The 26,838-nt window shown below is 42.2% G+C and overlaps 1 protein-coding gene and 1 pseudogene across 5 annotated transcripts in view; one reads left to right on the top strand and one right to left on the bottom strand.

Moving 5' to 3' along the window:
* FGD3 (FYVE, RhoGEF and PH domain containing 3) overlaps nt 1-26,838 on the bottom strand; it is a 189,235-nt gene that overhangs the window by 104,215 nt on the left and 58,182 nt on the right. The window contains exon 1 of one of the 5 annotated variants that reach the window (XM_060239801.1): nt 16,770-17,121. The exons of 3 other annotated variants lie outside the window; for them this stretch is intronic. The gene's annotated coding sequence lies outside the window, so the exon portion shown is untranslated. Of the gene's footprint in view, nt 1-16,769; nt 17,122-26,838 lie in introns of those variants that run through there. One more of the 5 variants, XM_060239802.1, reaches the window with a different exon arrangement.
* Nucleotides 6,159-6,309, top strand: LOC132573074 (U2 spliceosomal RNA; annotated as a pseudogene).

Raw genomic sequence — 26,838 nt, 5'->3', positions numbered from 1 at the left:
ACCATTCTTACCATTAGCTTTATACAATGGATTGCTGAAATGAAAATGCTAGACTAATGAAATTCACAGTTAATAATTTACAAAGCAGATATTTACTAGTCTCTGAAATACTCTAATGTTGAATGGTAATGAACATAAAATTCACAAATTGGTGATACTGAACAAAACCAGGAAGCTGAGGCAAGGCATTTTCTTCCTCAAACCAGGGGTAAATTAATACTACTAACTAGGTAACCAAGCTGATAAATATGCCATAGGTCATTATTTTTGCCAAATTTTAAAACAAATGACATAAAATGACTGTTGTTTATTGTTTAAGTATGTATATGTTCCTGCTATAAAACATATCAAAACTTTCCCAAATATTATGCTGTTCCCAGATGGGTCGTGCAAGGAAGCTCAGTGGGACTTCACAACATCAGTTCAATTTCCAAGCACTATTCAGAGTGCTGGTTCTTCCCTTTAATGGTATGGACTATTAATGTATGTACCAAAAGGTGGAATAATATATTTTATTTAAATTAATATAAAGTATGCAAGAAAGAGAGCTAACATAATTACAATTTACATGCAATCTTTGGTGTTATGACTCAAAGGGGTATGGACTAAAAGGAAAGTGTTTGGTGTAAACACTGTTCTTATTAGGTTGGAACTAAATTTTCTGCTAATGGAAGGGGAGGTATAATTTTGTCCAGTTCCCCCTTCCTCCTTCAGACTCCCAATTTGCCCCTTATGCTATTGCTGAGGGTCTCCTATACCCCCAGTAGCAACATTATGGGACAAGCTATAACAGGTAGAGAAGAAGCAGGAAAATTCTGTTCCACTGGTTGAGGGGCCTTACCAACAGTGAAAAGCTTAGTCTAAATTAATTATTTTCAATGCTTAGTGAAATGATGAGTGTTTTAATAGAAGTGAATGAATTCTTACTGCCTTCTGTCAAAATATATATTCTTCCCCTTCATTTGCTCTGAATTATAAATTGGTAAAGCAGCATATTTTAAGTAAAGGTAGAGGGAAATCCCTCTACCAGCTTTTGATGGGGCACCACTGATATCGGCGCCCAAAGTCAGAAGCTTGGGGGAGCTACTGGAGCCCACATTGGTTATGGAGGCCCAGATAGCCGCCACTGCGAAATCCACCTTTTTCCACCTTAGGCGAGCATGACAGTTGGTCCCCTTCCTGGAGCGCAGCGACTTAGCAACTGTCATCCATGCAACAGTCACCTCGAGACTAGTCTACTGCAATGCCCTCTACATGGGGCTGCCCGTGTCTCGGATCCAGAAACTGCAGTTGGTGCAGAACGTGGCAGCCAGGCTGTTATTGGGTCTATCTATACGGGAGCACATTAGGGTTGCCAAGTCCAACCCCAGAAATATCTGGGGACTTTGGGGGTGGAGCCAGGAGACTTTGGGGGTGGAGCCAGGAGACACTGGGGTGGAGCTAGGGGGAGGGGGGAAACGGCACCGGGGAGCGTGGCAAGCCGCCCCGTCTTGGAGCGGGCAATGCCGCTGCACCGCTGCCGCCTCTTCTCCACTCGCCATGGCTGCTCCTCCGAGATGGGCTCAGCCTGAACCCATCTTGGAGGAACAGCCACGGCGAGCGGAGAAGAGGTGGCAGCGGCGCGGCGGCCTCACCCGCTCCGCCTCTGGGGTGGAATCGGAGGGAGGGTGGAGGCGGGCTGGGGGCATGGCAAGCTGTGAGTCCGGGTCCTAGAAGGGCCCGGATTCGCGGCTCGCCATGCTCCTGGCCTGCCTCCGCCCTCCCCTGGTTTTGCCTGCGCTGCTGCCGCCTCTTGGCTGCTCCTCCGAGATGGGCTCAGCCTGGGCCCATCTCGGAGGAGCAGCTGCGGTGGGCGGGGAGGGGGCGGCACAGCGCGACGGCCTCGCCGCTCCAGGATGGGGCGGCTTGCCATGCTCCCCGGCGCCGTTTCCCCCCTCCCCCCACTTCCAGTTTTTTGGGGAGCGGGGGAAGAGGGTGGAAATCCTGGGGTCCCCAGCCAGGGCGGGAGGGTTGGGAAGCCTAGAGCACATGCAGCCAGGACTGCGGCAACTGCACTGGCTGCCAATAGTATTCTAGATTCGCTACAACGTGCTGGTTATCACCTTTAAAGCCCTATATGGCCAAGGACCTGTCTACCTTAAGGACCATCTCTCCCCACATGTTCCCCAGAGGGTACTTAGATCTGGATCACAGACTCTACAGTCAATCCCCGGGCCGAGGGAGGTAAGACTGCAGGCTACCAGAGAAAGAGCCTTCTCAGTTGCTGTCCCCCACTGGTGGAATCAACTCCCAGAAGATGTAAGGGCCGTGCGGGACCTTGCCCAGTTCTGCAAGGCATGCAAAACAGCTCTATTGCAACTTGCCTTTAGTTGAACTACAGTATAAGTAGATGCCCAACATCGCTGAACATCGCTGAATGTATGGTACCAACTCTAGCACCAAAAATTGTTTTAATTAATTTAAACTGTTTTAATTGTTTAACTGGTAATTGATTGCCAATTTTAATTGTTTGCTCACTGTTTTATTGTTTGGTGTTTAATTGTTGCTAGCCGCCCTGAGCCTGCTTCGGCGGGGAGGGCGGGATATAAATGCGAAGAATGAATGAATAAATAAATAAATAAAAGAAAATATCTCCATTATCTCACATACTTCAATTAACTCACACCAGTTTAAAAAAATCATTTTCAAAAAAATTAATAACTTGACTGTGAAGAACACTGAACACAGTTCAGTGAACTTCTAGTTAATGATTAAAAAGCCACTTCCTTTTTAAAAGCCACCACTTACGTAATAAGTGAAAACAAGAAACATACATTATCTTTAAAAAAAAATCCAACATCCTGCCACATATAACAAGCTAAATAATAACATATTCTTCTATCAACTTACACACATACTGACAGCAACAAGTTAGGCATAGAAAACAAATGGCAACTCAAAATAATTTATAAGAATGGTACACTTCTATCACCAACTGAATTTTAAAATCAGTCACTGTCTCAATGCAGATGTAACATGAAACTACAGCTTAAACAAAGTATAAACATAATTATTTGACCATCTAAGCTTGTGCCATCATACCATGGTTAATTTGGATGCTTCAAACCAGGATCTGAAACTGGCTTATTAACCACAGTATTAACCACAGTTAATCTTAAATATAGTTTGCTTTATTTATTTATTAAATTGGGTTTTTAAACCATCCTCCCATGCAAAGCAGTGCTCAGGGCAGTGTACAATAATAAGAAGTCATGTATCAATTTAACAGTTAAAACAATAGAAATACCATAAAGTGACCTAACAGGATGACACTAAGCTATTGATTGTGCCACTGCCTCATGGGGGATGGGGGGGGGGGGAGAAGACAGGAGTGCCAGATAGATGAAAACTGTCACTGTCATCAACCAAACACCTGGTGGAACATCTCTGCCTTACATTATGTACAAAGGCTTAATTCTGGCATGTTTTCCCACTAATGCTCTGTGCTCACTCTGCCTAAGAGCCACCTCAAAAATGAAACTGCTCTTGCCTTCATTTGGCTCTCACTGGTGCTCCCCGTCCTCAGCTATGAATCTAACTGGCAACAGGTGGTTTTATTAATTCCGTATTCTTAAAGACACAGAAATGTGGTACACCCCTTGGATGCATCCCTGAGGTGAGGAAAGAAACAGTAATGAAGCCCTAATGCCCATTCTCTAGCCACAGAATGGATTATACAAGAAACCTATGTATATTTATTTTTCTAAAACAATTGACTGGGGATGGGGCAGGATGGAGGGAAGATGAAGTGTTCCTTGAAGCCTTTTACATCTAACCTAAGTCAGCATTCACATCTGCTGCTGTTTGGTACTTGCTTTCTCTGGTAAGTAATGCAGATTTAATCCATTTCAACTGTATATTTATTTTCCAGGTTTTGGTGAGAAATTCGTTTCTAGCAGCCAGCAGCATGCTGCTAGGCTGCTGGAATGTCTTTGCCTCCCTGGGAGTAAACGGAGGACTTTCGCAGACCATTTGGGTGCGTTTTTGAAGGGGCAGGGCTTGCTGTGATAGCAGGAGCACCATCCGCCCCCTACTCAGTCTCCAGGCTGAGATCAGCTCTCCCTCCCACCCTGTTTTTTATGTCGGCAAGTGCTGGTCGTCTCATACTTTGGGGGGCCGGGTAGGAATTTTTTGCTCCACAGCTGATTGGCAGTTTGTTTTTTCGCCTACCCTACATAGCAAGTCAGTGGACTGTGGATTTGGCTATAGGGAGGTGCTGTAAAATAGGTTGGTCACTTTAGTTTGGCAGGTTGTTAATGGGTTTATGATTCTATGCGGCTAGGGGAGGACCAGAAAGCATCCCTCTTTTGGGGATTTAGGGGTCTGGCAGAATCGGCCCTTGGGTTTGATGCCCTTGAGTGCGAGGATGCAGACTGTCCTGGAGGCTCGGCTAGAGGGTGCCTTCCATTGAGATGTGCGTCTGGTGGTCAGGCCCTCTGGGAGTTTGCCTCCTTGCTGGGCTGGCCTAGCAGGAGCTGTGCCACATAGCTCTGGCTGGGGGGGCTGGGTCTCTCACCTACTAATGGCAGGGGAGCGGTCTGTTGAGACCAGGCCACAGTTCTTGTTGCCCTTGCCACTTATTATTATACTTAATAAAGTGGCCCTTAGTTATACCAATACCTTGTGTCCGACTCTTCATTCCGACTCAGGGAGGCAAAGGGTTACCATGAAAGTCTTGCAGCTTCTTTTACTAACATCCAAGAAGGGAAGGCCTCACTCAGCAGGCCTCTGCGAGTGGCTTGCTTATTTCTGTCTTGGTGGCAAGAAAATAGGTAATAGCCCATTAACTGGGTTCCATAAGGCAAGCTGAGATAGCCAGAAGAAGCTAGATTCAATCATCCTTTGCAGGTCGAATCCTTGTTTTACTACCTACAGATAAAATATGCTACAACTTCTCATATCATGTCTGAACTGGCTTGATGAGATATAATTCAAAAGCATGGCTTTATTTTGACTATGGCTAGTTAATGTGGCTTGCAAACATTTAATTTTTGTCTTGCATTAGCAATCTGTGGTTTTAACATCTCTATTCTCTCCCTCAGTGCCCTAAGCAGAAACCTGGCTGATATCCTGGTATACACTGCAGCAAGGCAACTACATACCATAATTTTAGAGCCTGGCTTTAAGGATCTTAATAAACCACAGTTGCAAGAGTGGTCCACATATGTGCACCACTCTTCAGTCATTAATGTTTTCATGCTGGTGCACAACTAGTCCAGGGTGCTTACACAACGCAGACATGGCTCCATCCTATATAAATCACTGAGTTCAGTCAGTAGTGTTTTCATGCTGGTGCACAACTAGTCCAGGGTGCCTACACAACACAGACATGGCTCCATCCTATATAAATGAGCTCATTCCATGTTATATCCAGATAGATATTACTACCACTGCAGAAAAATATCCAGCCATGGGGAAGCAGCAGATACGCCACGCAAGTAACTTACAAAATTGGCTCTAAAATTGAATTGGCCTTAGCAAAGCAATACAACATTGCAACAAAACAGCAGGCAGCTACACATTCAGAAACACATTATGTAGCCTGGCTTAAACTATAGTAATATTCTCCCCTTCATGGTGCAGGGTTTCATATCCTTATTTGGCATATTATGCATGAAGGAAGCATATTGCTTTTCTATTCAGCCAACTTGGCTTCCTACACAAAGACCACACATCTACATATTTAAAAGAGAGTTATCTGAAGAATTCCAAATCCAAATCCCTTTATTGGCATAGAAATAAAAAGTACAGCATAGCAAATTTACATGGAGTTTCAGCTATAAAAACCAGTCAAACATCAAGAAGTGGATCTAGTCTTTTGCTCCCTGATTGTTATGGCAGCCTAAAGGTACTTTTCAACCAGGCTTGTGATATGGGAACATTGGTCAGATAGTAGGGAAAAAAACTAATTTCATTTCAGGTAATCCATAAAAATTAGACAGAATAGGTTTGATTATGCAGTCCCGCACTTCCCCATAAAAATCACAATAAAGTAAGACATGGGCGACCGTTTCAAGGTGCCTTCCATTACATGGGCAGACTGTATCCTGATAAGGGATGTTGGCAAACCTCCCAGACTATACCGCTGAGGGTAGAACATTGAGTCTTGCTAACATAAAAGAGCTTCTCAACCTTTTGGCTAAGATCAAGTGTAGTATCTGAAGAATTAATAATTTTCCCAAACAGAGACAACTTGTTTAAACCTGGGTTACTAATGAAAGTCATTAATCTTTTTATTATTCCAGTTCAAACTAGGTAATTTAAAATGAAAATACAGCAATGGAAATTCACTTAATTTAGAAATGAACTTTAAAGAAAGAATTCAGTCCCATGAATGTTCTATTCTTCCTGTTGAATGCTCAGAACAATTTACATGAGGCTCCCAAGCAGTCTCCCAATAATATACCAGCCAGATTTCATGGTATCTGCTGTGTAAGTTTTCACAACATAACAGTACCATGTGCCCTCAAACCATTCTCAGACGTCAGCAATGATAATCCAGCCTCTAAATTAGATACCAATATTGGCATGCTATTTTTCACAGTTAAATGGATGAGAGAAACGTATGCCATAGCATATCAACCCAGCCTCAATTTCCCTCCCTTTAGGAATTGAGGAGCAAGAAAAATAGCTTCTAGATGGTGACATTCTATGAAGATCCTCTAGGTTTTATAGTCAAGGTACTCTATGCTGCCTCACCTCAAAATGGCATCATATCCTGCTCAAACTCCACCTCCTCTGGCACATACACCCAATTTTCCTAGCATTTGATGACTGTGTTAGGAACCTTATTTGTAAACAAGCCAATTTTAAATAAATCAAGTTACAAAAGATTGCTAAAAAAAACACTGATAATACACCACCCAGTGTATGTATGGATGCACTGGAGCTTAGGAAGAGAATGAAGAATCTTACTCTCATTTGCTTCTCATAATTGCTAAATACCCAGGTCTGCTTAAAAGATGACTAAGAGCAATGCTGCTCCATGGCTTTGCTGCTTTCTGTAACATCTGCAACTTCAGTTCATAGGGATAGGGCAAATCAAATGACTGAGTTGCACACTAACAACATCTGCTGCATTGGTGCTCCATACTATATTGCACTTTATATTGTTTAGAATTTTAAAGGAGACCCTGTTTTTCTCCAAGTACAATGTTTTGTTGGATTTTCATTTAATCATTTTAAAATTTCTATTTGGTTTACATAAGAAACTACTATTTAAAATGAACTGCTACAATTGCAAAATATCACTGAAACACAGGCCTCAGATTCACTGGGAGCTCAAAGGAGCGCAGCTCCTGAACCTTTCACCTCCTTGTCCATTGAATAGTATGTGCAGCTGCATAACAATCCCAAGATGAGCTCCACCACCTATTTTTCTACAAAACAACCCCTGCTGAAACATATGTGAGAAATCTATTGTTCCACTTCAAGAATCAGCAAAACCTGAAAGAGGAAATTGTCAAGAGTTGTTACAGCTAATTTCTTCATTACCTGACAAGTATTTTGTTAGCACAAAACCATTTACAAACACCACCTACAATCAGTGCCTTGTACCATTTGTATCACACGAATATGCTACTGTCTGCTAAGGTAAAACTCACTGCCCTTTCTACACATTCATCTTAGTCAAGTTTAGATTAACAGGAACTGTTTTTCAAGTGCTTGCACCATTTACTAATAGAGAACTATTTGCACCAAAATGCTATGAAGACTCTGTGTCTTACAGAGGTCAAAATAAAGCATTCAAGGGCAGCCTGCAATTGCATTTTTAATACTGAAAGGAGGGGGGGCGGGAATCAATACTTACTTATACTTTAGTTCTTTCCAGAAACAAAATGCCTTTTCCAGCTCTGAGCTCTCACTTCACCAGCCTCAAAATGACACTTCATTTATAGTTCTGCTTCATTATGCACACTACCTTGTTCATAACAGGAACTGAGTTTCCATAAAAACACACCAAGCGTGATTGTCATAGCAGAAGCTGATAGAAATCTACCAGCCCTAAAAATCATTCCTTAATAAAGTAAAGAATGTTATTTCAAGTTATGGAGAGGCAAACACTAGCTAGTTCTTCTAAAACTAATGGTTGCCTTCTAAGAAGCACTAAAGCAGGGCCATAGCCACAATTTTTCATTTAGTGGGGCGCATAACTGGGATTTTCCATTTAGGGGTGCCAGAGAAAGAAAGGGAGGGAGGGTGAGAAGAAAGTAACTTTATATGCATTCTCCAAGTCTCCCCCCCCCCCCAGCCCCCAGCTTTGCTTGGAGGAGTTTAAAGAGCCAAATGCCTTCTCCCAGCTTGTTTGCTCCATTGGTCTCACCCCCACACATTGAGCTCCTGGCTCCAAGATCAGCCTGCAGCAGGAAAGTGTCTCTCCCCCACCCCGACCCATCACAGACAGACCCCACATGGAGGCTCCTCTTGCCAAATGGTTTAAACTGCCGGGCAAGAGAAGCTGGTTCCAAGATCTGCATAGGATGGGGAAGTCTCTCCCTCTCTCACACAGCCCCTGCTTGGAGGGTTCTCTTGCAGTTTGGAATTGGAAGTTGGTGTAGCAAATAGTGGAGCTGAGACCCTGGCCTTGGTGTTGAACTGGTGGGGCTGGGACCCTGGGGGCCTCACCATAGCTACGGGCCTTTGCAAGGAAAGGAGTGCAAATTCCAAAATCAGTAGGATTTCTTCCAGTAGGATCTGACCTGCGTCTCTAGGTTTGTTTAGATCAGGGTTTCCCAAACTTTGTTTCCCCATGGCCCGGTTATTTTTACACTTCTCCTTCATGGCCCACTAAAATTTGGGGGTGGAGACAGGAGACTTTGAGGGAGGAGCTGGGAGACAAGAATTATGTCTTTTCCTGTGGTGTCACTTCCAGGTTAAGGGCCAAGTGATGTCATTTCCAGGGCAGTCCCCCAAACCTGCCTCTTCTTCTGAAGTAACTTCATTTTCAGAAAAATTTCTCTGAAACTCATGCTGAGCCAAAATGGGGGTGAAAAGTGGGCAGTCTGCAACTTTTTCATATATTCCCAGGGTCTGCTCTTTACACCCCCACACCTGCATGCACCTATCTGTTTGTGTGTTCTTCTCCAGCTTGCAAGCACTCCTAATGCGCATGTTCAATTGCCTGCACCACCTGCACACCCTTTCAACAGCTCTGGCCACTGTACGCAGTTGGGAGTGCTATTGCCATTGCCATCAGGAATGCCAGCACTGTGTACCACCCACACTGAGCCCTGGCAGCTGCTCTACCTCAAAGTATGCTGACACATTTAGTAGGCCCTTCCTTCAGCTGCTACTACTGGAACCCTGTTTCAAGCTACAACCAAGTTTGCTTGGTTTCAAGAAAATCTTTGGACAGCTATTTTTCATACCTTTCCCTTGGCAGAAACACAGGGCTGTGAAAGGTAGCAGAGAACTGTACTGCAATTAATGAATTAATTCTGAGTTATATGAAGTTCATACAAGCTTTTCTGCAGTTATTCCAAAAAGGATATTTATTGGCCGTGTTTCCCATGCCTTTAAAAGCAGCTCAGCTCCTCTCTGCACAACACAGAGAAGTTGGGGGACGGAAGGAAAGAAAACAGCTTAGGCTTTGCGGCCTGTGTCAGTCTTCAAGCCTAGCTTTTCTTTGCATAACACAGAGATGTTGGGGGAAGGAAGGAAAATGGAGCTCACGCTTTGTGGCCTGTGTCAGTCTTCAAGCCTAACTTTTATCTGCATAACACAGAGACGTTGGGGGATGGAAGGAAGGAAAACGGAGCTCAGGTTTAGCAGCCTATGTCAGTCTTCAGGTCTAGCTTTTATCCTCACAACAGAGAGACTTTGGGGGATGGAAGGAAAATGGAGCTCAGGCTTTGCAGCCTGTGTCAGTCTTCAAGCCTAGTTTTTATCTGCACAACACAGAGACATTGGGGGATGGAAGGAAGGAAAATGGAGCTCAGGCTTTGCAGCCTGTGTCAGTCTTCAAGCCTAGCTTTTCTCTGCACAACAGAGAGATGGGAAACGAAGGAAGCAGAACAGAGCTCATACTTTGCTGGGGGCGGGGCTAGCTTTGGCTTTTCTTGTGACCCGGTAGTGAGGCTTCCGTGGCCCAGTACCGGGTCACGACCTGGCAAATGGGAGATGCTGGTTTAGATGGTAATACTTAAAAACATGGCTACCAGTGAGGATGACAGTACATCAGGAGCATGAGAGAGGTGAGGAGAACCTAGGCAACAGCATTTGAAGCTTTCCTGCTCACCACTCTGTCCTTCCCTCCCCAACCTACTACATTCAAGACAAGTGATCTGTTTCTCAAGGTAGCTTGAAGATCACTGGAGCCTTGTACATTGCGGAATGCCACCAGTTCCACCTACACAGAGAAAACGTTTAAATGATTCTTGACAAAGAAAAATGTTCTTGCTGTAGTTTATATACATTTATTTAAGAATTTGTACCCAGCACTTTCTTCCCAGAGGAGACTCAATATGGTTTGATAAATTATAAATACACAAGAGGAAATATGATAATCTGAGCACAGTATACACACACACTTCACATTTAATTCATTCTCCTTTTAATTTCTCTATACCTTTCACAAATCTAGCAGCTACTGTGGACTTCAAAAAAGGGTTTTACATTCCAGTCTTCTGACTGCAGAACTTCTTTGTTGTGACATTGAATAGACGTTTAGAGAACCAATCTGGTTTGCATGGTACCTAAGGCACTTTGGAATCATATCTGTAGTTAATTAAGTGCAGTTGGATTTGTATGAAAGTCCATAAAAGCTCCCAAAAAGATCCAACTATCAAACCAAAACATAGATGCCTCAAAAGTGGAATCAATTTACAGATCCAACCCTCTAATATAAACACTACAAGGTACCATATATTCATCACCATATTTGGGAGGCAGCGTTGACTGAGATTTATTAAAGGGAAGCAGCTGAGAAGGACATGACAAATATATTCATCCTTTGGAATAAATTATCTGACTTTGTCATTTTAAAGGGCAATTATTTTTCTTCAGACAAAAACAAACCAGCACAATAATACAGCATGAATGCAAGGCAAATAACTAATCAAGATTATTTTCCCATTCTCTGACTGAAAATAACAGCAAGAGAGACTTTAAGATAAAAATAGCTAAGAGTAAGAAGCCACAGATTATGTTAGCCAGATGGGACATCATGTGCAATAAAGGAAGCCTAGAAGCAGAACTGCCAGTGCATGATGTACAGACATATATCCTAGAAAGCAAACCACATTGGTACACAAAATGGACAGCTAAAAGTTAAAAACAAATATAATAAAAGCAAACCCACAGCTTGCAAAGCAACACACATTCAGTTTACTGTCAATTAAATACTCGCAATATGAAGTAGGCACTCATTCTCAGTGACCAGTGTTTGACAGTTTATTTTTTCTGACCATCTGATCAACCACCATATATAATATCACTGTTCTTATGGCTGCTCAAGCTCTGTCCTTTGATGCTTGCAGCTTAGTAAAGGAGGTTTCCAAGAGATGGACAGCTTTCATTGTATCTGTTGGCCTAGACTTGAAAAAGAGTCAGGCCCTGCCTCATTTCATAACTCATGAGAAAGACATCTGGATCAGCAACACATCAGGTTTAATTCTCAGTTTGGCAGACTTTATACTAGGAATATCTGCCCCAACCAGAACAAAGTTTTCAAGATACAAAGAATCTGGGATTTACAGCACAATTTAGAGGGCCATACAAGCATGTATAAGGTGGGACTAGACTTCACAACACATGAGAAATATAGCTGACAAAATAATAAAAATGCCTCCCTGGGGGAGGTACAGTTCTAATGACTTTGAAGGAAGGGGCCATGAGATCCCTACTGAGGAAAGAATCCTGGAGCCAAACAACCTACATTCTTGGACAAGGTGCCTCAATGGGAGGTTGCTACTGGAAGTTTTGAAGGAGATGGATTCAGGCCTGTGTTGAAATAGAAACAACCCAGGTCACCTTGACGGATGACCTTCACAAGGAAAGTGACAGGGGAGTGAATCCCTGTTGATTCTCCTGGTCCTCTCAGTGGCTTTCAATACCACTGGCCATGGTATCCCTCTAAAGAGGCTCGCTTGGAGGGGGGCAACATGATTTGGAGGTTCTGCTCTTACTTGACCAACTAATTCCAGAAGATGGTACCGGGTGACTGCTATTTGGGCAACCAAAGCATCACCCTTACCAACAATCTCCCATTTTCATGTCATTTGTCTCTGGTTGCCACTTTTGGATCTAAAACAGCAAGACTAAAAATTCATCTGGAAACAGATTCAGTTGTAATTTTCCTATGGGCAGAGAGCAAACTTTTTCATCTCTATTGCACTGCCACAGCAAAGAAAACTTTTAATATACAAAACACGTTTACAAATGGCTCAGGGAGTCTCCTTGACTCTGATTGGCAGAAAGTTTCCATGTCTATTTTCATCTTAAGAGGACTTGATAACTCTGCCTTAAGTTTTAAAGAACACAGAATGTGGCTGCTCACTTTCTTATAGGACTAAGCCACTATGTGCATACTGTACATACTTTAAAGAAGTCACATTGGTTAGCTACTCATTTTGGGTTTAATAAAGATGCTGGTGTTGACCTTTGCAGCCCCTATCTTCCTTGAGCCTATGAAATCAAAAATACAGACAAACTAATAGCATCCAGATGGGAATTAAGTGCAATAAAACACCCTCTCACCATAAGACAGCCTAATACCCATGGGAAACTATCACATCCTTGTCTTGTGACTTCATGGAATCCCTCTACACTAGGGTTGCCAGCCTCCAGGTCCCAGAGGGGGAACTCTGGTTTCAGGGGCTTCTCCCCACCGTAGACAAGCTGGTTAGCAGGGAAAATCTCTCCCCTAAACAGGGACATTGCCACACAACATCCCTGACATGATGACATCACTTGGAAGTTTTTGATGCCACTCTGGTTTTGGGGCAAACTCTATGGTTTAAACCCAATTCAACCACAGTTTGTCCAAACCACAAGGAGACCCTGCAACCTTACTCTACACCTAGGCCAAAAATAAATGACCAGCACATCTGGGTCATCCCACTCTACTACTCAGAGTGTCCCTGATAATACAGACTTGCGCAGTAAACTAATAATCTCTTCAAGAAGCAGGGTAACTCTGCAAGTGCTGCAAGGAAAATGAACATTCAATTATTATCTAGCAGTCATCTATATGTTCCTCTCCCTGATTTCTTGAAATATATACATGTTAGGAATTGGTAGCATCCAATCAGTCGTTTCAATCATCCTCACACCAATTCCACTTCTTTCTACAGCCAGCATTTCACATGGCTTTTTACTCAAAGATCCCATTATCAGCAACAGAGCTATTTTTTGACACTGGTCATGGGGAACTCCTCTTTCATTTTTCATCAGCAGAAAAACTCTTTGGATCAAATCCACTGGTTTGTATCCAAATACCCCCTTCCTTCTGACATGTTTCTCACCCCCCACTGGAGGAAGTCCTAATAGAAGGGGATCATTGACTTCAAGTGGTTGCAGTGCTTTCATTGTTACTCTTTGGAATCTTTCCTATTATTTCTCCTTTAGACTTTAACATTAAATACAGGTGCTTTTCATTGTCTCAGAAAAGGGAAACCCCTTTATTTTATCCATCTGAAATGTATGTATCCTGGAAGAATATTACAACTTCACTGCGTTTTATTCAGTTTCTAAGGAAAACCAAGAAGGTACAGGCCTAAGGAAGGAAGGGAGTTCTTCCACTGAAACCAACAGGAAATAATAATGAAACAGATTTATGAAAATAAAAATATGAAAATGAAATAATGAACCCAACCCAAACAAAACAACCTAATACTGAAACAGTCTATTTGTAATTGACAATGAAGAATGAAAGAAACAAAACAACCTCCCATGCACAACACTATTGATTTCTAAGCAACCGTTTAGCCTCCTTGAGACTCCAAATGAAATCAAATGAAGGTCAAAAAAATGTTAGCTGAAATGGAAGCCCTTTAAAAATGGCCCCTTTTAGCCATCATTTGGACAAAACAGATATGAAAGTATTCACCCATTTTTTGGTAAGAACAGAAGAAAGGAAAGGAAATCCTTCGGCAAACTTGATCCTGAAATATTTCTGTATAATCCAAAATTAATCAAACAAAATACTCAGTGACCCATAAACTTTACCTCCAGTCCCACAGAATTAGGGCAAATGCCTACTGAGCCATTGTGAATAATTAATCCCAAACCACCTGCAGGAGTTTCCATTGGTAATTCTGCATTAGAAGTTTTCTCCTGCTGAAGAATCCCAGGCATACAATCTGAAAAGCACAGAAGCCTAGATGGTTGGCATACCTATGTTCTGGTTTTGTGGTATGGTTTAATTTTGAAGACTAGGCTGGGATGGATGACACCTGAGGACTCTGCCCAACATATCAAATCTTTGATCCAGTCTGAGCTGATGTAAGAAAGACAAGGTAATATTTGCAACACCTTAGTTAAAGTGCCTTCAACAAATCAATAAACCTTGGTTTATATCAAGTTTGCAGATTTCAGACCTTACATACTACATTTTAGTTTGTAGGAGACCTCCAGCATTATCATCTTTTAAACTGCTGCATTTAGATATTTCTGTTAGGCTTTCCTAGAAATAAACTAAGAATTGCAAGACAGTCCCCTTTCCAATTTATGGGCATAATAATTCCAAGGTAAAACTCACTGCCCTTTCTACACATTCTTTTCATTATTGTTCCATGGTAACAAATTAACTTCCTGCAACAGTTCTTTGGTGCCTGGAAAGCACTATGCTAAGCTATACAAGTGCTCTTGAAGGATGGCACAATGGCAAGTGAAGATTCTTAATCATTTAATAATAACACATTTATCACAAATCCAAATAATGTAACTTTGTGCTAGCGAGTTATGATTTCCATACACACAGGTATAAACATTTTACTTTTCTAGCCCAACCTTCACATCTGGAAACATTTCTGACATCTTGATTCCAAACACTCAGAGAAACCATCTGTCTACAATGCCATCACAACACTGATGCAAAAACCACTAAGCATCATGCTTTCAAATAATTCACTGGTGCAGCTGTTGATACACCTTTAGCTTAAACATCTGTATGTTATTCACATAGGTCTTGAGACTGTCATGATAGGCATGCATCTCATAGATCAACACCACAAAATAGATGCTTAATACCTCAATAACTACATATGAATAATTCAGCTTTTTGATACTCTACCACCATCTGTGATTTTTAAATGGAACAAGTGTGTGCTGTTGAATTCTTGCATACTAATTGCACATAAATTTATAAGTAAACACATTTTTTTAAAAATGGCTCTAATTCCATCTCAGGAAGCCATGCTGAACTGAAGTGGGGAATGCAGAGAGGGAGAGGTCATGCTACAAGGATACAGGGAAGAAGAAACATTTGCAGTATGTGCCTCTGGCAGATTTTAAACAGTTCCACAAGGACCAAGAGATATTTTGAGCATGGGGTCCATATTAGGCGAATGGGGTACCTTAAAAGATATATATTCAAGCATATTATTTTCAATTCCCACTCAATTAGGGTCATATTATGTCTGGAATAATCTCTCTCTCTCTCTCTCTCTCTCTCTCTGCATGGATTTTATTGGCATACACTACCTGAATTCTTAACATCAAAAATTAGAAATACCTGCATACACCAGCAAAAATCCATGTGTGCACACACATACTATAATAGAACAATTAAACCATACAAAGGGGAAAATCTGAAGAGGGCACAAAAGGTGAATAAGCAAATAATATATGGAGAATAATATAGCTCAGGTGTGGCCAACGGTAGCTCTCCAGATGTTTTTTGCCTACAACTCCCATCAGCCCCAGCCAGCATGGCCAATGGCTGGGGCTGATAGGAGTTGTAGGCAAAAAACATCTGGAGAGCTACCATTGGCCACCCCTGATATAGCTGAAGGTTCCATAAGGTGCTTATAAGTATCATTTTAAGAATAAAACAGTATTCCTTTGTTATAAAGTGATGTATTGACTATTTTATCTGTAAAAATACTTGAGTAAATTGTAATATTCCCACAGCATAGTAATGGAAATGTGAAATGGATACCGTGTTGTCATGGTGATTCTCCAATCATTATGTACTTCAGATTTTTTTAAAAAAATCCACACACTGTAGCTAGGGATTTACTACTATAAAACAAGTCTATACGTAATTGCCCTAGTGTAATTTTTAAAGCCCTCATGCACTATGCATAGAATAAATTACAGCCTGTATATGCTTTCCAATAAACAAAGGCACAAAATTTTAAAAAGTTTCTGATACATCTGCTTATAATTAAAGGTGACCTTAACAACTAATCTAATATGTTATACACAGTTAAACACCATTAATAAACCATGAATTTCATACTCAGCACATAATAAGCCTAACTCACTAGGTGTTCCTGAAATACCAATTTGATTTTTTAAAAATCATAAAGTCAATCCAGGTCATTGAAGCAGGAAAGGCACCAAAACAATGTGGAATGCCAAGTGTCGTTCTGAATACACACAATCCCAAGTGGAAATGCAGCTAAATAGATCTTATTTAGTGTTTTTTAAAAAACAAAACAAAAACATAAATTTATAACTTAATAAAAATCAGATGTCTATTAAGACTCAATTTTTCTAAATAAAACCTGACATAAAATATAAAGGGGAAAAAAAGAGATTTTCAATAGATCAGTGTGGGAGCTTACCCGCAATTCACCAGAAAAGTCTAGCTAGCCATCTGCCCAATTTTTTTCTCCTTTGGATTCAGGGAAATTGCCCTGTTGACTTCGCAGAATGATCACTCTTGATGATGCCTACCCACAAAGTTAATCAATTAATGAAGACTGCCTTCCCTCAGCAAGCAATGTGCTGGCACTAGGTTGTATGAAGGTTGTCTCCATCAGGGCTTTTGCTTGGGAGGGGGAAAAACCCCAAAATAAAAATAATCTGTGCATCCCAAATGCCGGTTATTTCAATATTAATTCAGAAGCTGTAGAAATGCACTGAGCCCTTCACAATGCCAGCTTGCATGATGAAAGAGCAAAAGTAGTTTTCAGGCTGCAGAATGCCTTTAAAGGGTTACCATGGAAATAAATGTGGAAAGGGGAGGGGGCTAGCCTGATGACAAATGCTGCTTGTGAACAGAGACAAGCTTTGAAGGAAGGCTGAATGGGGGCTGTGCAAGAAAGAAAGAAAATGTATTTTACTATTACTACAAAGATCAGGCCTGCATTTGCTTTAGCATTCAATTGTTTCACTGAGAAGCTGAACTGGTGTGCCTCTTTTAAAATACATAAAAGTTGCCATAGAATCATAGTATGGAGGTGGTTAAAGGCAGCTGCTGCTATCTCACACCATCAAGAACTGGGACACCTGAAAAGTGCTTTATTTGTATTTCCACAGAGAAGTCTTTGTGCCTACTTACCATGTTTGAAATAACAGCACTGGACAGGAGGGGACTTGTTGAATAATAAAATAAAAATGAGTGTCAAACTGGAATTATAACACTGCTGCTGGTAGTTGCAAGCATGTATCAGAAATCCTGCTTGTTTGAGGTTTTGGGTTTTTTTTAAAGAAAAAACAGTTCAGACTTCATAAGGAATAAAAAGCAAATAGTAAAGCCTTAGGAGACAACAGCTGGTCATATCCCACAGCTGGTTCTAATGCCACATGGGCTTTATGCTTAAAATGCTTCTAACCTTGCCAGCTCAGGCTGGATCAGGTCAGTGCTTCCATTAAAAGCCAGCTCCAACCATTCATGTTAGATTGAAAACCTAGCACTCCTGACTCCTACACACTAAGGGGGTTTTGTTGTTGTTGTTTATTGTGGTTTGTGAGCACTGCCTAAACTCTCCATTTGGAGAGAGAAAATTTTAACACAGAAAGCCTTAAGACTCTGGGTGGATTAAAACATATATAAATGCTTTGAAGATTCCAGATTTAAAAGTATGTGATGCTCTCTCAAGAAACCATGTCATTTTATAACTTCCTATCTGAATAGACCCAGGCTAACCGATTATTGGAAGCTAAGCAGGGTCAGTGCTGGTTGGTACTTGAATGGGAGACCACCAAGGAACTCCACAGTCGCAATGCAAAGACAATGGCAACCCACCTTTCAATGTATCTTGCCTTGAAAACCCTACAGGGCTGCCTTAAGTTGGCTACAACTTTACTCTGGACATGTATGTTGTATGGATTGTACTTTCTAGAAACTCCACAATGCTCCATTTAAGGCTTAGAACAGGGGTGGCCAAACTGTGGCTCAGGAACCACATGTGCCTCTTTCACACATCTTGTATGGTTCTCAAAGCTCCCACCACCCTATTGGCTAGCTTGGAGAAGGCATTTGTCTCTTTAAATCACTTCTCCAAGCCAAGTCAGCTGATGGCTTGGAGAATGCATTTAAAGCTAAAGTAGCTTTCTTTTCCATCCCTCCCTCCCAGCTCTCAAACACCTTGTATTCATGTCTTGTGGCTCTCAAACATCTGAACTTTATTCTCTTTTTAGCAACATACGAAACTTCCTTATACTGAGACAAATTCATTATACTCACATCGGAAGAAATACCAGCTATGTATTGACCTCTGAGGACTGATTCAAACATTATTGGCCCCACATAACAACCACTAGAAAGTTCCTTCCCTTGGTTGTGCTCCAAATGGAAGAGCCCCAGGTCTAAAACCTTCTTACCTTATGCATCATATCAAATTCATGCAGCATCCACACATCAGTGTCAATGGATCCTGAAGAAGTATGCAACACTGGCATGGGACATTGCATACACTTAGGAAGACATTTGGAAAAAAGATTTAGATGCTACCATTTCTCCCATATGGATTGAAATATTGCAATACCTCTTATCTTTTTCTTCTTCTTCAAAGAGCAAGCAAAAGAGGAGGAACTACACAAATTTATAATCACTCTACCCAGAGCAAATGCATTATAAAGTTCTGCCTGAACAATCTTGAGGAAAAACCTTTCTCATATCTTTTGACAACACTTACATAAGCTAGTCATATCAATAACATCCTACGGGACTGCACTGAAGATTGATTATTTCACTACAAGGGAAGTGGGAATCAGTGCCATTATTAGTTACAACTGTGGCATCCAGCATAGAGACCGATAGGACCTTCATAAAATATTAAAGCTATGTACAGAGGATACCATTACGGAAAACTGAAGATGGTGATGTAGACCCAAAGTTGCCTACAGAAGACTTTTAAAAATGTCTTTTAATGTTTTTCATGTTTTGCCTTGATCCATGCTTAGACTTGTTTTGTACATTTCTGAATAAATTAAGGAGTAACTGGCTTCTGGAAGAGCAAGAAGTATTACTGTAATAGGTGTCTGTACATTTCGGTGTGATTGTTTTCCGATAAATATGGTTCCTTCGCACACACAAGTACTCAGAGCAGTTCTGCAGACTATATTTTATTTAATTTTTTGTGCAAAAGGATAAGCTTGTATCAATGGATTGGTTTAAAGTTCTTTAAAATAAACAGTTAACCATTACCACTGCATTTGGATGTCATGAAGAAAACAGTGTTGCACTTACCTGTAACAGCTGTTCTTCTGGGTGTCTTCTGTGCAGGCATACACTGGGACTGTACTTGGGCAGGCCAGCTACCAAAAACTCTCTTACAGCTACTCCAGTATTTGTTTTCACTCTGGGGAAGCCACTCCCCTGCAGAGCTTATCAGGGGCCATTTTCCTGCCTAATGGTCACATGAGCCTCAGGGAGGAACTCTTCCATTCCTCTCAGTCCTCCTGAGCTGCCACAAGTGTCATGAATATCACTGTATCCTATTAACTCACAGTGGGACAGGACGGAGGGAATGCATGCCTGCACAGAAGACACCTTGATGAACAAAAGTTAGAGGTAACTACAATTCTGCTTTCATCTTCAGTCTTCTTTGTAGTTCCACACTTGGAGACTACAGAGCTCCTTACTTTGGAAGTGGGGTGAGTTTCAGTGGAACAATGAGCGCAGCATGGCTCTGCCAACTGCTGAATCTCTTCTCATATTCATGTCCACAGAATAGTGCTTGATGAAGGTGTCTGATGATGACCACGCCACTGCTTGGCAGATGTCTTCTAAGGGGGTGCCTCTCCAGAATGCCACTGATGCTGCCTGCCCCTGTGTAGAATGCACTCAAAAGTTCCAGAGGATATGGTGGACTGGTTTGCTGACACCCCAACCTAATAGCAAAGACTATCCATTTGGAAATGGATAGTCTCTGCTGAAGCTGGTCTCCCCCTTGAGTTACCTAAGTAGTACACAAAAAGGCATGGAGGAGGAGTTGTTGTTTTTTATACCCCACTTTTTCTATCGTAGGAGTCACAAAGCGGCTTAAAATTTCCTTCCCTTCCTCTCCCCACAATAGGCACCTTGTGAGGTAGGTGCGGCTGAGAAAGTTCTGATAGAATTGTGATTGGCCCAAAATACTTTTGGACACTGGATGAGAAAACAGCATCCTGTCGTGAACCTTGGCATGATAGGCAGATATAGCAGCTAAATGTCCCTTAAGGGAAGCAATCACCAGATCCTGCTCTTTGAGAGACAGCAAATACTCAAATACTAAAAACAGGACTGATTGAAACGAGTTGTTGGACAGGTATCTAATCCATGCCTAGATGTGCAAAGCTCTATCTACCCATAGAAAAGCCCTAGCCACTGTAGCATCCAGAAGGGCGCCAATAAAGGAAGTCTTCTGAGAGGATTGATTTTTTGCTATTAATTACCAAACCCAACTCCTGGCATGTTTGTATAATCAGGGATATTTGCAATTCCAGTTTCTCACATGAGTGTGAGAAACCAGCCAGTCATCCACATACGTATAAACAGAATAACCTTCAGACCTTAGGTGTGCTACTATAACTGCAACACATTTAGATAATACCTGTGGTATTAGCAGTCAGAATCCTCCTCTTGCAGAGTGTGTTTAGAGACAGAGAGATACAGAAACACCTTTCATATAATATCATCTCCAAAAATCATAAATATAAGACACTGCCTGGTCCAAAATGACACAGCCAGACACAAGCCTTTCCACACTTCAGAGAAATGCATAATTTAGAACAACAGGTCTGTCTCCCAAGTAACTACTGACTAATCTCACCAGTTAGCAGTCTCATTTCCCCCTTATCCATTCTCAGGTAAATTCATCAAACCTCTCCCACATCACTGTTCACTTCCAAAAACCCATCAAGGCATTGTTTTAGGGGCACAAAGGTGAAACTGACTCAGGGAACATTTTCCCTATAATTGTAGCATTCTTCTCCACAGCAGTTTATGTGTGTTAAAACATCACACCCCCACTTGCATTTGGGCCTTCTCTTCGTGAAATACTGGTGGTTTCGCTGCTGCCTCCTTGGACGTTCCTCTTTGAAACTGTTAATTGTATAACCTTCCCCAAAATTGCTTTGTCCCTGTCCTCCCTGATTTCCTGTTAGCTAGTTTTCGTGTTTTAAGTGTGTGTGTGCATGTTGCTCACTTCTATTTCTTTTTAATAAAAATCTTGTCATTGGAACATCTGCCTAGTTTATTTCAAGAGTCTTCTTGAAAGAAAAATCTCTGTAAACATTACTGGGGATACTATTTACCCACCTCTAGTTCTGTCTCCTTAAGTTAATTCCCCCAACTAATTAGGAGACTGTCTATTATGGTAAAAGTGGGGCATTTGCTAGCCCATATGAAAGGATTATATACTGTTAAGAAACATGATTGTATTTAAACCTCAGGAACCTGGAATAAAAAGAAATAAGCATCCTGAAGCACACAAAACCAGCAGTTTAATGTTAACATTTATAAAACTTAACTCCAACAATAGGATTTTAAATTTTCTAACATTCAGGAAAAAATTCAGGCCCCTCATAATCAGAAACAGCCTAAAACCTCCATCTTTCTTGTGATGGGGTTTCAATCAGGGACTCTCTGTGCTGCTCTCTTCCAGAGAAGGGATGATGTCTCCTGTTTCAACTCAGGCATTGAGCTATTAGGAGCCTGATCAGGATGTTGGGAGAGGTGGTCATTACCAAAACTCTAATCTATACCTTGAAGAAATAACTGACAAAACCCAAGTGTCATGAATGCTCTCCTGCCATTTGGCACTAAAAATAGCCACCATTAAATACAGTAGATTGGTCTACTATAAAGCTCTAGTCAGAAAGAGCCCTTTGGAATTTGCTGCTGTTCCTTTGGAAGTGGCTGATGTTGGGAGGCTAAGTATCTGCCTCCATGACTGGATCAATGCCTGCTCTGGATCACAGACCCTGAAAAAAAATGTTGCACAGAATACTGCAATGAGTGAGGCTGCTGGTGTGAGTGCCGAGAGTATGGTGACTGCCATTGGTGAAATCTGTACATCTGTCAGGGCTTGTACAGTGGCAGGACCTGATGTTATGCCAAATGAATGAGTTGTTTATTTGCTTTTGATTTGAAAGAGAAGGTTGTTAGTTGACGAAGCAAATAAGGTTGTCCCCTCAAATAGGAAGTCTTCTATCTTCTGCCATGTGTCATGCAGCAGCACAGGGGAACATAGCTATGCGCTCCTTCTCAATATGAGTGCTGAAGCCATGGCCTTAGAGCAGAGCTGTCAAACTCATGAGGGCCAGATCTGACATAAATGAGACTTTGTCAGGCTGGGCAATGTTGGGCTGGGCCATATGTGTTCCTATTTAAGATTAGGTAGCAGAGATATAAACTTTATAAAGAACACAGGCAAACACAATTAAAGATTTTTTAAAAGTTTAAAAATAAAACATGCTTAGCACTCGCTGGTCTTAAAAATGCTTCCTTTGTATTTCTCCCATGGGATCCAGGGAACTGGCTGAGGAGAAGGGGGCTTGCTTGCAAATTTTGTCCTTCTCAATGGAGCCTTTTCTCTTGTGTTGATTGAGCTAAAGGCAGGAGCTGGATGAGTCAGCTAGAGTTCTGAGTTATCAGTAATCCCTGCCCCTCCATTCTTCTTGAGATAGTGTTTGTTTAATCAGCATTATGTTTTTGCCTGGGCTATCCAGGTCATGGCTCAGTTGAAGAGTCTCTGCTTGGCATGCAGAGAGTCCTAACTTCTATCCCTGACACTTCCAGTTAAAAGGACAAGGCTGTGGCTTATCATTAGAAAGACTTAAACCTGAGTCCCTGGCAAGCCACAGCCACTCTGAGTAAACTGGGAAGGGGTGGGGGGGAGCCTGCAATGCCCATCCATTTCATGTTTTCCCCTGGGTCCTAGGCTGGCTCAGAGAAATAACCATGAGAGCACACTGCAGAAAGGGTTTTCTCCCCGTTAAAGACAGTACAGGGGCATCAACCTACTGATGCATGGCATCTTTAATGGTGTTTGTCTGTGTTCTTTTATCTCCACTACCTGGCATTACATTTTACAACAAACATGGCCTGGCCTGATAAAGTCCCATTTATTTCCTTATTTATTTCCTTCCTTCCCTCAATTTATATCCCACCCTCCCCAAGCAGGCTCAGGGCAGGTTACAACAGAGGTCAAACAATTAAACCAGAGTTAAAATTATAATTAAAATAAGATTTAAAATTAAAATATAACAACTCAGATACAACTTAGGATTGCTCCAGCAATTGCACCAATAAGGCCTCAAGGTCCATCAGATATCAGCCACCAGAAAGGGGAAGGCCAATAAAAGGCAACATCCAGTGCCTCAATAAAAAGCCTGGCGGAAGAACTCTGCTTTGTAGGTCTTGCAGAACTGAAACAGATCCCACAGGGCCCTAATTTCCCGAGGGAGCTCATTCCACCAGGCAGGGGCTCAGGCAAAAAGGTCCTGGCCCCAATGGAGGCAAGCTGGATATCTCTGGGGCCAGGGATCACTAGAAGATACTGTGTTGCTGATCTTAAAGACCAATGGGGCTCATATGGGGAGAGGCAGTCCCGAATGTATGCTGGCCCTTTATGTAAGATCTGACCCTTATAACAAATGAGTTCAATACTCCTGGCATAATGCTTCCGCTTAGAGAAGTTTAGCTAAAGGCCTCTTGTTTTCAGGCAGAAGCTCTATATAAGTAGCCCTATCTTCCCAGAGTATCCTCCCATAATTGCACCACAGTTGGCAACGTGAAGGTTAAGTGCTGCAACAGAATAAACTTTTCTGCTAAGCACATCAATTTTTCACCCTCCCCTATCAGCTGGCAATGAATATGCACCTGTTCACTGTTTCGCCTGCACTTCCTTGGCTATTAGGGATGAAGATGGAGGATGGCAGAATAAATAAGGATGACCCTCCTTGTTGCACTGCATACATGTACCACTTTCATATACACTGTCATCAACTGAAGTCAATGGGCTTAAAGGCATTCTGCTTGGGATGACTTTGCTAGTGGTCCAAACAGAATATCCAACAGGTAATTCAAACTATAAGTTTCAATGTGACATGTTTCTGCATATGGGGCTTGAATCCTGACCTGGAAGCAGCAACTGGAAGAACAAGGGCTGGTCAAGCATGAGCTGGCAGGGCCAAGAGGATTGGGGTTATAGGAATCAGCCCACAGGTCAGGCCTGGCTGGACACACAGAACATATCAGAGGTTGGCTGGCCATTTCAGTGGCCCTAAGCCATAAAGGCATTCCCTTAGGCTCAAACTGGACCAGCTAGAGGAGGATGGAGAGTGGCAGAGCCCAATCCCAGGGGTGGTTCCAAATGCTGGGGTGGGCATTAAAGGCCATGGTGTGCAGAGCCTGGGAGACGGCTAGAGATGAGAGGGATTAACAGTGTGGAGAAAGCACACACAAGGAGTGGTGTTGAACTCCTTGGTGGCAGAGCCCAGAAAGCTGTGGTGCACTGTTGGAAGTAAAGACATGTTTATTGCCTACGTGAGCATCCAATGCATTTCTTGGAGGGGAAGAAGAGAATGGAAGTACATCAACCCCCTATCTTTCTGCAGGCACCAGTGCTTCAAGACTCGCAACCGACACCCTCAGACAGAACCGGTACCACATCCAACTTGATTCAGCTAACAATGTAGACTGTACTGCTGGCAACTGAACAATACAATCATAATTCAGTTAAATGTACAGCCACTTTAACCAGTCACTACCAAACAAAATCCCTATCTGTATAAAAGAACCACCCAGCTGATGGCACATTTAGAAAGCTTTTATTTTATGACCAACCAATAAACACAAACAAAGCTGCATGGCAATAATTCTGGGTGCAAATGTTATGCTATAAGTCTATGGACTACAGGTTAAGAACCTTTAAAATGCAGCTCAAGCTACTTGGTTCTTCTTTATAGAACAAAGCTTTCTGGTGCTGCACATATCCATCATCACATGTAAATCTGTCCACAGCAGACATATCAAATTATGAATTGGTAACTAGTCCCAGTAAAGTAGAAATACAAATCCATCTCTTAACATTTGGACTTTAAATTTTTATTCAGGGTTCTCTTCAAGGAAATAAACTTCACTCCTTAAACAGATTCCTGGCTCTAAACGTAGGTGCTGTTGAGCTATGGAAAAGCATGTTCTCAATCAATATGCAAACCTTTCACCGAGATGCTCTCACCAGCATTTTAGCCTCATGACAATCACAGGACAGAGTTAGGCTGAGAGATGGTGACTGAACTTTGATCTTCATGGCTGACTGCAGAGATGAACTTGGATCTCCCCCATCGCCATACACAAGAATCTAACCCAGGGCTGTCAAACCTATGGCCTGCAGGATGGAACTGGCTCATTCAGGGCTCTAATCCAACCCACAAGCAACTGGTATGAAGGGAGGAAAGGCATGAGGGTGCTCGTGGCAGGGCAAGGGCAAATCTAACCCTTCTCTCTGTAAAGCCCTCCATGTTTTCTTTAAAGAAGCTGTAACTAAATTTTGGTGACACTGACACTGGGCGGCGGGAGCAGAGAGTCGGCGAGGCTAGCAGAGAGCTGGCGGTACGTGGCGGCGGAGTGGTTGTTGGTGCGGTGCTGGCCTGGACCCTCGGCAGGGAGCTGCTGACGTGGTCAGAGCTCGGAGTTGTGGGAGCGGTAGAAGCGGTGAGCCAGCGGAGTGCAACGACGGGGAGTGGCGGTGCAAAGAGGCGAGGATTTTAGGCTTTCAACTGGGAGGAGCGAGGAGCTGATGGAAAACCAGCGAAAAGTGCGAGGCAGTGCAGGATGAGAGCCGGGGGGGGCACCCCAGCCCCCGATGGGGGACAGGGGCTAGACTGACCCGGCAGCTAGTGTCACAAGGAAGGAGATGTAATATCAGAGCATCCAGGAGCTCAAGGGGGAGTCTCAACCCCTCTGGTCATTGTGACGTCCAACAAGGTGCGTTGTTGGCCAGAGGGAGGGGAAACCTGCTGGCTCATGAGAGCTACCGGCTTTTGAGAACTGCTACCCTGACATCTTGTACTAGCACTTTACAAAAAGCCTACCATAATTATATTTTATACCAGCACTTTAAAAGAACCGCTACTTTGCATTGCACACCAGCACTTTGATAGAATTGCTACCTTTGCACTCTGCCACTTCTGCACTTTGCACCAGCACCTTAAAGACACTTCAAGACACTCTAACTTTTTAAGACCTACTAGCATTTTAAGAGCACTAGCACTTTAAATCTGTCCTCCAGTTAATGAATCATCTGCTGTGATATATCGCAGTGTTTTTAGACTGTCTTTAAACTGATGACCCTACCCATATGTTACTGCTCATCCTAAGGGTTTTTTTTTTTAAAATGACTGTATTTTGACCAAACTGAATAATTTATCTGCTATATTGAACTGATATATAAATTTTGCCAATTAATTAGATAGATA

The sequence above is a fragment of the Heteronotia binoei genome, chromosome 5 (assembly GCF_032191835.1).
Source record: "Heteronotia binoei isolate CCM8104 ecotype False Entrance Well chromosome 5, APGP_CSIRO_Hbin_v1, whole genome shotgun sequence".
NCBI classification, from domain to species: Eukaryota; Metazoa; Chordata; class Lepidosauria; order Squamata; family Gekkonidae; genus Heteronotia; species Heteronotia binoei.
Note: the sequence above shows the minus strand (reverse complement) of the source record. Positions and strands in the feature narration are given on the sequence as shown.